This window comes from Plecotus auritus (assembly GCF_963455305.1).
Source record: "Plecotus auritus genome assembly, chromosome: X".
NCBI lineage: Eukaryota > Metazoa > Chordata > Mammalia > Chiroptera > Vespertilionidae > Plecotus > Plecotus auritus.
In genome coordinates, this window is record NC_137784.1 from 60713149 (window position 1) to 60726529 (window position 13381).

Consider the following 13381-nt stretch of genomic DNA (forward strand, 5'->3'; position numbering starts at 1 on the left):
AGATCCTATACAATGGAAAGATGATAGACCTATGTGGGTGGATCAGTGGCCATTAACCAAGGAGAAATTAGGTCATATTCATGAATTAATACAGGAACAAATAGAGCATAGAGCCTTCCAATAGTCCTTCGAATACACCTATATTTACTATACCTACGAAGGCGGCAGGAAAATGGCAATTGTTTTAGAGGACTGATGCACATGATCTTAGAGTGGTTAACACTACTATGCATACCATGGAAGCTTTACAGCCTGGACTCCCAGTGCCTTTGCAAATCCCTCTAGATTGGTCTCTTATAGTAGTAGATCTTAAGGACTGTTTCTTCACCATTCCCTTGGCACCTCAAGATAAACAGAGATTTGCATTTTCAGTGCCGGCTATTAATAATATAGAACTCATGAAAAGATATCAATGGAAAGTTTTGCCTCAAGGAATGGCCAATGGCCCCACTCAGTGTCAAAAATATGTAGCTCAAGCTGTTCAGCCTTTAAGGGACAAATATTCCCGATGTTACATTATTCATTACATGGATGACTTGCTCTTAGCAGGTCCATGGGAAGAGCAGACTTTGGCAATGCAAAAATTGCTCCAGAAAAGGTACAGAAAGAAACGCCTTTCAAATATCTGGGAACCATAATTGAAAACCAACTTATTTCCACCTCAAAAGGTGGAAATAAGATTGCCTTAAAACTTTAACTGACTTTCAAAAAGTATTAGGGGACATTAACTGGTTAAGACCTTATCGGAAAATCTCTACAGGAGAAATGACAAATTTATTTAATATACTTAGGGGTGGTTCTAATCTTTCCTCATCCTGAACATTAACAGATGAAGCTAGGAAGGAGTTGCTAAGAATTGAGCAAGCAATCTCCTCAGCCCAAGTAGCATGGGTAGAGCCTGAATTGCCTTTATTGGGACAGATTAACTCTACTGCAAATAGTCCCACTGGAGTCATCTTCCAAAAAACTCTCCTGCTATTATTGAATGGGTCCACCTAGGGCTGTGGTCAGCAAACTGCGGCTCACGAGCCACATGCAGCTCTTTTGCCCCTTGAGTGTGGCTCTTCCCCAAAATACCACGGCCTGGGCGAGTCTATTTTGAAGAAGTGGCGTTAGAAGAAGTTTACGTTTAAAAAATTTGGCTCTCAAAAGAAATTTCAATCATTGTACTGTTGATATTTGGCTCTGTTGACTAATGAGTTTGTCGACCACTGACCTAGGGCATCAATCCTCTAAAACTGTGGTTACATATATAGAACTTATGGCTCAGTTGATACCTCAACTTAGAAAGTGCTGCAGGCAGCTTAGAGGAGAAGAACCCCAATGCATTTACCTTCCCCTCACTGGGAAGCAATTAGAAATATTATTTCAAATTGATTTGAATTGGCAAATTGGACAAAGTGGATATTCAGGGGAACTTAGTTGTCACCTATTAAAAGACAAATTACTACAATTTTTATATTATATCCCTTTATTATACCAAAAAATACTAGGCAGGAACCTATTCCTGAGCATTATCTGTTTTTACTGATGGATCATCGAATGGTAAAGCTGCCTATCATACAATGAATTCAGACCGAGTCATACTGACCAGAATTGAATTAGAGGCTATTAAGGCTGCATTGCAGGATTTCCAAAAGCTTCTTAATATTATCTCTGGCTCTTCTTATGCTGTGGGCTTACTGAATAGAATAGAAACTGCTCAGTTAAAATGGCTCAGTGACCAAAGTTTATGTTTTACTATTTAAACAAGTTCAGCAGATTGTACACTCACATCAGGGCTCACAGTGTATTACTTGGCCGGCTAACAAAAGGAAATGCACATGCTGATCAATTGGTTGCTTTATTAAAACAGGCCTCAGACTCTCAGGCGCTTTTACATCAGCCTGCCAAAATGTTGTCCAAACAATTCTCAATCACTCCACAGCAGGCAAAACAGATTATCAGAGAATGTCCCACTTACATGTTACATCTGCCTCAAGGGCCTAATACAGGAATTAATCTTCGAGGATTGATAAGGGAACATATCTGGCAAATGGATGTAACACATTATACTCCTTTTGGACACCTTGGGGCATTGCATGTCTCTGTATATACCTTTTCAAAGGGCCTATGGGCTACTGCATCTATAGGAGAAATGGCAAAACAGGTTATTAATCATTGCCTAGCTGCTTTTGCCATCATGGCAATTCCAAAAATCATTAAAACTGACAATGGACCAGCTTACACAACCTGTCATTTCCAGCAACTTTTTAAAAAGTGGAAAATTCAGCACATTACATGAATACCATATAATTCGCAGGGACAGGCAATTATAGAACGCCAGCATCATAGGCTAAAATCCCAACTTGAAAAACAGAAAAGGGGGAATATGGAGAAATTGCCTGTAGGTAGACTACACTAAGCCTTAATTACTTTAAATTTTTTCACTTGTGATGCCAATGGCAAGATAGCCATGGAAATAAACTGGTGTCAGAATAAGCCAAAGGAAAAAGGTTTGGTTAAATGGAAAGATCCCAAGTCTGGTTTATGGAAGGGCCCCAACCCCCTGTTAACATTTGGTCAAGGCTACGCTTGTATATTTCCAGAAAATTTCTCGAAGCCCATGTGGATTCCCACAAGAAATACTAAACTTCAACATGGATCTGAGGAAGGAACTGGCCAGGTTAATGAGGACCTTGCACCTGGAGCCACGCCTTACAGCTGCAGACAATCGACTATGCAGATAGTAGCAACCCCAAGCAATCCACTGAAGATAAAGAGTGGGAGGAGGACGAGACAAATAGCCTAGAGGTCACCTGGGGGATGGTGAAGAAGATGGTCCAGAAAGCTGAGCGAATTTGTGAGGAGATCAGAACCCCAAGAATGCCTGAGAACATCTTTCTTGCTCTGCTAACAGTCATCAACTGTGCAGTAATGCTACCGGGGAAAATGGGGAAGTATTTTGGACTTATGTTCTTGACCCTCTATAGGTAAGACCCATTACATGGGCTGATCCCCTGCCTAATGTAGTCACCAATAACACCAAACACCTTGGTCACCCAGGAGGACCACGGGTGGGGCAAGGAAGTATATGGTCAAAGTATAATTACATGGGTATCACCACCTAGCTTCTGTTTTGTATGACACAGAACCAAACTACAGCTCCTTTGTGTGTAAAATTAAAAAGAGGCTCTGGCTAACATGGACACCAAAGGAGGGGGAAGCAAAAGCCCAAATACATCTACTATCACTACTTGCTCTGGGGAGAGGTGCAGAAAATATAACTTTACTAAGACAACCCCCCACACTAAGCCATTATGTAAAAAGTCTTATGAATGGCACCCCACCGAAGAAGAAATTAATTGGCAAGACTGTTATAGTGACCACTCCACCAGCAGCAAACTTAATAACAGTTTTTGGAGCCCCTATGGGTTTGCATATAGTAACAATCGCACCCTAAAATGGAAGGGGATCACATCCTATCTATATGTTGAAGCTAATCACTCCATTTCATGGCATGGAGGAGGATTTGTTGGATCTCAATTTCAACATGACAATTGACCCTTACAAAATACATAATGGAAATTAGCTGCTGTACTTGCACCTATTAAATAGTATGATTTTAACCATAGCTCAGATAATTCCTTTCGTACCTTATGGGGAACTCCCAATAAGACAGTATTTGCCACCGCCTGTGTATTTGATCCATTTGTACTCCTCTCAGTCCCCATCCAGATGCACCTTAATATTACAAGCCATCTTTATGAGGTGTCATGCACAGGCTGCACACTATCCTATTGTATTAATTTTACATTCCAAAAGGATTCCCTCATGATTTTAAAACAACTGGCTTTCGCTTAGTTTCCTACTAACCTAACCGAGTCTTGGGAATCTCATCAAACCTACTAACTGTTACATGATCTGGTAAAAATCTTAAAAAGACAAAAAATATTTCCTGGAATGTTAATTGCAGGACTCTTTGCCCTTGTAACATTACTTACTTCTGTGGGCATTGCTGCTTCATCCATGGTACAAACTGTTCAAACTTCTCAGTTTGTACAACCCGTCTATACAAAAAAGAATTGATAACCAGTTTGAGATAGAATTATCAGCATTAAAGTCTACAGTCTTGTGGATGGTTGATAAAATCCACAGCTTAGAGCAAAGAATATCTTTGTAGTGTCATTATAATTTTTCCCGGATTTGTTTTACATGCCTCCCCCCCCTCCCCGCCCCGTTCCCTATTGGGAATCAATAAAAAATCACCTTGGTGCTTGGGGTAAAGATAACAACCCTTGATATTTTAGAATTACAACAGCATATTGTACAACTATCCCAGGCAAACTTACAAACTAATTCTTTAGATGCCTGGCAGCAATTTAAAAAAGACATGAAAGAATTTAATCTCTTCCTCTGGATCTCCTTACATTTGCCTCTCAACATAACCACTATTGATTGTCTCATTTTTATTCGTATGTTTATTTCTAGTATGCAGATGTGGAATGAAGAGTCTTAAAAGGACTTGAACCCTTCAGTTGGCATTCACTTTTCAACATTTATTAAGAAAAAGTGAAGGGGGAGATGTTGGAAGCTACCCATTGCCTTCCCTATCAGAAAAGTGTAAACAAGGAATGCAGAAGGCTCGTGAACCTTGAGCTCTGGCAAGGGCCAAAGCTATGCACTGATTGTTTAGTTGAGACAATGGTGGCTCAAGCAATTTCCTGACCAAATAGTCTCAAAGTAAATCTTTACTAATATTTACTGACCTTTAAGATAGTCTGTTACCGGAATTGCCTGCCTAAGGGTAATATGTGTATCTAAAATTGAATAAAAGGCTGGCAGGGCCTGGGCACCAGTGAAGTCCTTGCCCTTGCATTGGACTCTTCGCCTGGCCCCCCATTATTTCCAAATTATTATTTCTTGTCTTGTCTCATCATTTGCCCACAGCCCTTCTCCAGTTCCCAAACCCAGAACCACGTGCAGGACATGGACTCTCACATCATACTGCTTTTTCTCAGCCAGCCTGAGTAGGTCAGTGAAGTTCACGATGGTAGGGCACTTTTAAGGGGGACCTTTGGTTTACTTTCGACTTTGCGAGGACGTTCTTGCTCTGATGCTGCTTGATTGTATTCTAAGAATTCTTCTATTTCATACTCTTGGTCTGTTGCCTGACTAGTGGCTTTCCATTGCCTGTCTTTTCTTTGAATTTTCCTCAACAGGAATCCCATTTAACCATGGAAATTGTCCTTTGTCCTCTTGGCCATAGCTCTTGCTTTCTTCTCATGTTTTAGCTCAATTCACTTTTCCACTAGTTCTTCTTTTCTCCTTTTGTCTCTAAGGCTCTTTGTCCGAGCTCCTCCACTTTTCTTCTGAGAAAAGCTTGTATGCTGCTGATTGGACACCCTTAACTTTGGGGTCTTTTTTGGGAGGACCCACTGCCAAACTATATCTTTTCAGTATGCTGTTGGTGCCTTGTTTTTAGAAGCTATCATGAGAATTTCCCTGAAATCCATGTGGACCGAACTGGATAAAATGGGCCGGCTCTCAGAGAGGAAAGAAAGCACATCTTACCCAGTGGCCAGCTGCAGCCAAACGAACTGGCTGGCTGCCTCTTTCCTACCTCTACTCAGCACGACCAATTCTGGTGCTGTCCAAGGTGGTCTGCCTGCCTCCTTTCTCAAGCAGCCTATATCCTTACAAGTCCAATGCTGCGCTCCCACCTTTGAAACTTTAAATAAGAGTTTTACATCCACAAGATAAATTAGTAGATTGTTCCGCATTCATTGACATAATCATTCAGTTGAGAATAAGTTACTTTAGTTTAATTGTTAAATCTCAGTTCAGCCTGGCTGGTGTGGCTCAGTGGATTGAGTATTCTCTCAGGCACCAAGAGGTTACTGGTTCGATTACTGGTCAGGGCACATGCCAGGGTTGTGGGTTCAATCCCCAGAAGGGGGCATGCAGGAGGCTGCCGATTGAAGTGATATCTCTATCTCATCAATGTTTCAGTCTCTCCCTCACTTTCCCTTCCTCTCTCTCTGAAAATCAGTATTATCATATATTTTTTAAAATCTTTGTTCAGGAAATGGTGATAGACATATACTACCAAAATGTCTGAATACTTGCTTACATGGTGAAGAAACAAAAGTTCATACTGATTTTTTTTTTACTAACAATCAATAATCTTACTCATTTAATATTTTTTAATTTATTTCAGAGAGAAAGAGAGAGATAACATGCATATAAATACATATCTTTTAAAACAGTACATGAAATATATAATCAAAGAAAATGTACAATGGCAACAAAACATAAGATGCCTTGGAATGATCTTAACAAAAATGTGCACAATCTGTATAAATAAAAATTTTAAATGGTACCCAATAACTGACACTTGAACAACTGGACAGTAACATCATATTCTTGGGTAAAAAAAAAAAAAACACAACAAACCATAATGATGTCAGTCTCCCAATGTTGATTATAAATTTATTATGATTTGATTAAAATATCAGCAAGATTTTTAAGACCAAAACAAGCTCATTTAAGTTCACATGTTAAAATGAAAAATGTAAAGAAAATTCTGGCCTGGCCAGCATGGCTCAGTGGTTTACCCATGAATAAGGAGGTTACAGTTTGATTCCTGGTCAGGTCACATGTCCTGATTGCAGGCTTGATCTCCCTAGTGGGGAGCATGCAGGAGACAGCTGATGGATGATTCTCTCTCATCATTGATGTTTCTCTGTCTCCCTCTCCTTTCCTCTCTGAAATTAATACAAATATTTTTAAATAAAATTCTGAAAAAAATAAATGAATAAAAGCTACCCAAACAGATAGGATAATGTATCTACACTAATAAAAGAGTAAGATGCAAATTGACCATACCTTTGTGATGCCCACCAGCCAATCGGGAGTGAGTATGCAATTTAACCCAACAAAGATGGTGGGTTAATTTGCAGATGCAGAGCAGCCTGGGGTGGGGCGGGACACTTGCATCATTGCCATGGTGATGATGCAGGTGTTCTGCACTGCCCCAGCCACTCTGGGCCTCTGGGGAGCATGGCAAGGCAGAAAGGCGGCTGCAGGCCAAAGCGAAAAGGCGGCTCCAGAGTGAAGGCAGTGCTGGCAGCTAGGGTAAGGAAGGCCCATTCTTGCATGAATCTTCATGCATCAGGCCTCTAGTTGTGTTATAAAGCTACAGTAATTAAAAAACTTGGATAATGTCCTGTGAATAGATAAACTGATGGAACAGAAAACAAAGTCCAGTAATAGACTCAAATACATATGGAAATTTTGGAAAATAAAAATATCTCCTTAGATCAGTGGGAAAATATGCATTATATAATAAAGAGTGTTGAAACAATTGAATGGGGAAATATATTGAACCAAAAATTAACTCATTTTACTCATAACTAATATAAAAACTGAAAGCTACCGAAAACCTAAGGGTACAAAGTGAAAGAATGGAAAAAACTATATTAAGCAAACATAAACCAAATAAAAATTATATGATAACACGGGAGACTTGAAGGCAAAAAGCATTACTATAAATAAAGAGCACTTCATATCAATAATTTCATTTTACCAGGAATATCCAAATTCACAAGCACTTCATAACATGAAATCAAAGTACATAGAAGAGAGCTACAAGGGAAACTAGATAAATCTATAATCGTAATAAGTTTAACACACCTCTCTCATTCAGAGACAGAGCATACCTCTTTCAGAACCAAAAGCTTCACACAAAGACTTCAGTAAGGATGTAAAACACTTCAACAACCTGAGCAGCAAACTGCATTCAACAATCAGATAACCCACTGTACCCAACAACCTTTCCTGCTGAAAGGCACTAAGGTATTATTCCCATGTTGCACATGCATACAAGTCCTTTGATTGATCTCTCCCCTTCCCCCCACCCTCACCTGCTTTCCCTCTGAGGTTGGATGGTCTGTTTGATGCTTCTAAGTCTCTGGATTTATTTTTGTTCATCAGTTTATTTTGTTCATTATATTCCACAAATAAGTGAGATCATGTGATATTTATGTTTCTCAGACTGGCTTATTTCTCTCAGCATAATGCTCTCCAGGTCCATCCATGCTATTGTGAATGGTAAGAGTTCTTTCTTGTAGCCCTAACCGGTTTGGCTCAGTGGATAAAGCGTCGGCCTGCGGACTCAAGGGTCCCAGGTTCGATTCCGGTCAAGGGCATGTGCCTTGGTTGCGGGCATATCCCCAGTGGGGGGTGTGCAGGAGGCAGCTGATCGATGTTTCTCTCTCATCGATGTTTCTCTCTCATCGATGTTTCTAACTCTCTGTCCCTCTCCCTTCCTCTCTGTAAAAAATCAATAAAATATATTAAAAAAAGAGTTCTTTCTTGTAGGTAATTAACTGTTTTTATCTTGCTGCTTTTAATATTCTCTCTTTGTCTTTTGCTCTTGGCATTTTAATGATGATGTGTCTTGGTGTGGTCCTCTTTGGATTCCTTTTGTTTGGGGTTCTGTGCGCTTCCTGGACTTGTAAGTCTATTTCTTTCACCAGTTGGGGGAAGTTTTCAGTCATTATTTCTTCAAATAGGTTTTGAGCACCCATACGATTGTCAGCTGATTTCTCAACAGAAACTATGCTGGCCAGACGGGAGCGGCAAGAAATATTCAAAGTGATGAATAGCAAGAACCGACAAACCAAGATTACTCTACACAGCAAAATTATCATTCAGAATGGAAGGTCAGATAAAGAGCTTCACAGATAAGAAAAAGCTAAAGGAGTTCATCACCACCAAACCAGTATTATATGAAATGCTGAAAGGTATTCTTTAAGAAGAGGAAGAAGAAAAAAGTAAAGATAAAAATTATGAACAACAAATACATATCTATCAACAAGTGAACCTAAAAATCAAATGAATTAAAAATCTGAGGAACAGAATAAACTGGTGAATATAATAGAATCAGGGGCATAGAAAGGGAGTGGACTGATAATTCTCAGGGGGAAAGGGGTATGGGGGGTGCAGGAAGAGACTGGACAAAAGTCGCACACCTATGGATGAGGACAGTGTGTGGGGAGGTAAGGGCAGAGGGTGGCGTGGGAACCGGGTGGAGGGGAGCTATGGGGGGGAAAAGGAGAAACAATTGTAATAATCTGAACAATAAAGATTTTTTAAATTAAAAAAGAGTTCTTTTTTTTACAGCTACATAGTATTCCATTTTGTAAATGTACCATAGTTTTCTAATCCACTCATCTGTTGATGGGCTCTTAGGCTGTTTCCAAATCTTAGCTATTGTAAATTGTGCTGTTGTGAACATAGGGGTGCATATAATTTTTCTGATTGGTGTTTCTGATTTCTTGGGATATAGTCCTAGAAGTGGGATTACTGGGTCAAATGGGAGTTTCATATTTAAGTTTTTTAGGAAATTCCATACTGTTTTTCACAGTGGCTGCACCACTCTGCATTCCGACCAGCAGTGCACGAGGGTTCCTTTTTCTTCCCATCCTTGCCAGCACTTGTCGTTTGTTGATCGGTTGATGACAGGAAAGTTCTTAGTTTTAAAAGTTCTGAAATACACTCCTAAAGAGCATTTCATTCAGCACTTAGAGATGCCCCACTATAGCCACCCCCTTGTCCTGCTGACCTGCACTGAGGTGCTACTCCCAAGATGCACACGAGATGGCAGTGGAGGAGCATTTCAATTATTTTTCAAGTGAACCTGCTGGACTATGAAGCAGGTTTCAACTAACTTCAAAGAATTGAAATTATATACAATATGTTTCTTGTTGTCATTGTAGTTAATCCAGAAATCAGGATCTGAAGTACCTAGAAACTCCTTATATTTAAAAGTTGTCAAATACACTTCTAACCCCCAAAATACATCACAATTCAAGTTAAAAAATAAGTTGAACTAAATGATAATACCACATACCAAAACTTATGAAAAAATGTGCACTCACAAATGCACATACTAGGAATAAAAGTTGAAAATTTACATGTTTTGCATCCATATTAAGAACCTAAAATAGTAAATTATTTAGAGATAAAACAGAAGAAAGGAAATGTGCGCATGTAGAGATGTCTGAAGGGAGATATACTTAAAATGATAGTTTTTTTTTAACTCTTGGGGTAGAATTTTGAATTAACTCTATATTTTATTGTTTAAGTAAACTGCACACAGAAAGCCATTTTCATTTTAGGAAAAATGTTCTAGAGGAAAACATGGGATAATCCCAGATAATAAAGAGGTAATATGCAAATTGACCGTCACACCCTCACACAAGATTGCCATCCCCATGTGGTCATAAGATGGTTGTCCCATGTGGTCATAAGTTGGCCACACCCATGTCATCACAAGATGGCCATCTCCATGTGGTCACAAGATGGCCACCCCATGTGGTCACAAGATGGCCACGCCCATGTCATCACAAGATGGCCACCACAAGATGGCCAGCAGGGGAGGGCAGTTGTGGGGGACCGGGCCTGCAGGGGAGGGCAGTTGTGGGCAACCTGGCTGGCAGGGGAGGGCAGTTGGGGGTGACCAGGCTGGCAGGGGAGAGTAGTGGGGGAGATCAGGCCAGCAGGGGCGGGCAATTGGGGGTGATCGGGCTGGCAGGGGAACAGTTAGGCAACGATCAGGCTGGCATGGGAGTGGTTAGGGGGTGATCAGGCTGGCAGGCAGAAGCAGTTAGGGGCAATCAGGCAAGTAGGCAGGTGAGCAGTTGGGAGTCAGCAGTCCCGGATTGTGAGAGGAATGTCCCAGCTTGGAGAGGGTGCAGGCTGGGCTGAGGGATACCCCAACCCCCAGTGCATGAATTTCATGTACCGGCCCCCTAGTCCTATATTATAAAAGGCTAATATGAAAATCAACTGAATGGCAGAACGACTGGTCGCTATGACGCGCACTCACCACCAGGGGGCAGACGCTCAAAGCAAGAGCTGCCCCCTGGTGGTTCGTGTGCTCCCACTGTGGGAGAGCTGCTCAGCCAGTAGCTGGGCTCACCACTGGCCAGTGCAGCAGTGCTGGCAGGAGCCTCTCCTGCCTCCATAGCAGTGCTAAGGATGTCCAACTGACAGCTTAGGTCCCTCAGTCAGACATCCCCCAAGGGCTCTTGCACTGTGAGAGGGAGCATGCTGGGCTGAGGGAACCCCCCCATGCATGAATTTCATGCACTGGGCCTCTAGTTTATAAATAATAAGCTAGACTGTTGTGATGGCTACACAAGTTTTTCCTTTGCTCACCAAGCCTGGTCTCTTAGACTAAAGAGAATAAAAATTCTTCCTATTTTTTTAGCCCAAAGTGGCTCCTTTCATAATCTGCACCTCTTCCTGTGCAATCCCAGCAGTTCTGAGAAAGGGAAACCCTAAAGCTTGGGGTCCCTGGAATCTACCTGAGCCTGGTTCTAAGATTTACAAGCAATGTTCTTTTTTAACACAGAAGAGATTTCTGAGGGTTTTCATTTTGTAACTTGGAAAAAAAAAAACACCTTTTTTTGGTTAATCCTCAACCTGAGGATATTTTCTCCATTTATCTTTTAGAGAGTGGAAGGGAGGGAGGGAGCAGGAAAAAGAGAGAAAAATCAATGTGAGGGAGACACATCAATTGGTTGCCTCCTGTACTCATGGGGTATCAAACCTGCAACCCAGGTACATGCCCTTGACTGGGAATCAAACCTGCAACTCTTCCCAGTGCGGGCTGACCCTCTAACCACTGAGCAGCACCAGTCAGGCCAAATTCTCCTGTTTTATAGTGTCATCCATTCATTGCTGACAGTCCAAGCCTCAGCACCTTGGCTCTGCCTCCAGATAGACTGTAAGATGGGACCACGTAGCTCAGGTAAGCAATGCACTCCAGAATTCTGGTGTTCAGCCTGGAGTATATGCTCATGAAAAGTGGTCCCACAGGAAATGCTCACTAATGTCCACTCCATCTCTCAAATCAGAAAAAATACTGCTGGTTGTCCTGTATCTGTGACCTGCTGTTTTCCCCATGTCCCAACACCACTTATTTTATAAGGCACATTTTCACAACTGATCTAAGGAGACATCTTTATCTTACAAAATTTAATGATGGATTTCGGTAACTTACTAAACCTTCTATTCTGTTCAATTAATTCACATACAAATGAATGTGAAAAACAGTGAGGAAACATTTGGTATATAAAACGCTTTGGGACATGGTAGAGTGAAACATAATAGTAATTCCTCCTTTGGAAAATCTGCTATTTGAAATTCTCTGCTATTTTTAGATAGTCCCTTGCTCTGTAAGTCAACTCTGTCATTTTCAGATGGTCTCTTATTCTGTAAAATAACTTTGCTTTTTAGCTTAAATAATAGGAAAGATAAACTTAACTGCCTGAACTTCCAAGCTAGCCATCCAACATAAGGGGCTGATACACTGATACTGATATGTACTCCCATACCAGATGTGTGTATAGATATGATATGTACTCAAGGTTACAAGTTGTCTGTATAGATATGACAGGTGTTTGTTAGATATGATATATACTCAAGGTTACAAGCTGTCTGCAAAAATAAAGACTTAGAATGATATAAAAAGGGAATACTCCTTACTGTGTTTGTTCAGAATTTGACAGAGGTATTCTGCTCTGAACCTGTGAGAAATAAAGATGACTCCTAACTAACTGACCCATTACGGTGTCTTGTCTAGCTAGCTGATTTTTAATACAACATTTGGAGGCCCTAGTAAGGTAAGAGACAGGTGCCTACAGGCACCTGGCCTCAGATGCCTGGATGGACGGCCTCGCCCACCTGGCTGCCAGTCCATGAGGATCTCTAAGGGGAGGTACCACCTGATGAAGTCCCAGGACCCTGGAGACGCTTCTCGGTGGTCTTGAAAGCCAGACAAGGAACACCTGACATGCTGCTACATCATTTATGAGTCATCAGAAAGAAAGCCGCCTGAGGTGAGTGAATTCTAATTCCATCTGTTGACCTGGCAGCAAGACTTTGGCCACCTGAGCACTTCTAGCGGTTCACTGGTCCAAGCCCAACCACTGTGGTTCGTCACCACTTCTGCTGACCAGGTGGCCCGACCCATTGATGACGTTGGCACTTGGGGCTGGTCCCCAGACCCCAAACCCTTGTCCACCAGAGCAGTTCAGGCTGTCATCCTGGACATCCCACTTGATGACGTCAGCACTTCTGGTCGGTCCCTGGAAACCAAGCACTTATCCACCTGAGGATTTCTGGCTGTCCACGTGGCCTCTCCCCCTTGATGATGTCAGCAATTCCAGTAGCTCCCTGGTCCCCAAACCCTTAACCACCTCAGCACTTAAGGCTGTCCACGAGTCCCCTTCCCCTTGATAACGTCAGCACTTCCGGTCAGTCCTCGGTACCCAAGCCCTTGTCAACCAGAGCACTTCCGGATGTTCACCTGGGCCAGACCATATCCTTG

The 13381-nt window shown here is 41.6% G+C and overlaps 1 pseudogene across 1 annotated transcript; it reads right to left on the reverse strand.

The window, feature by feature from the left end:
- Positions 1-2892: 2892 nt before the first annotated feature.
- LOC308240142 (protein SPT2 homolog) lies at positions 2893-5495 on the reverse strand (annotated as a pseudogene). The gene is made up of 2 exons: positions 4981-5495; positions 2893-2919 (listed from the first exon to the last, which is right to left on the reverse strand). The product of its transcript is annotated as a protein SPT2 homolog (transcript).
- Between the last annotated feature and the right edge of the window lie 7886 nt (positions 5496-13381).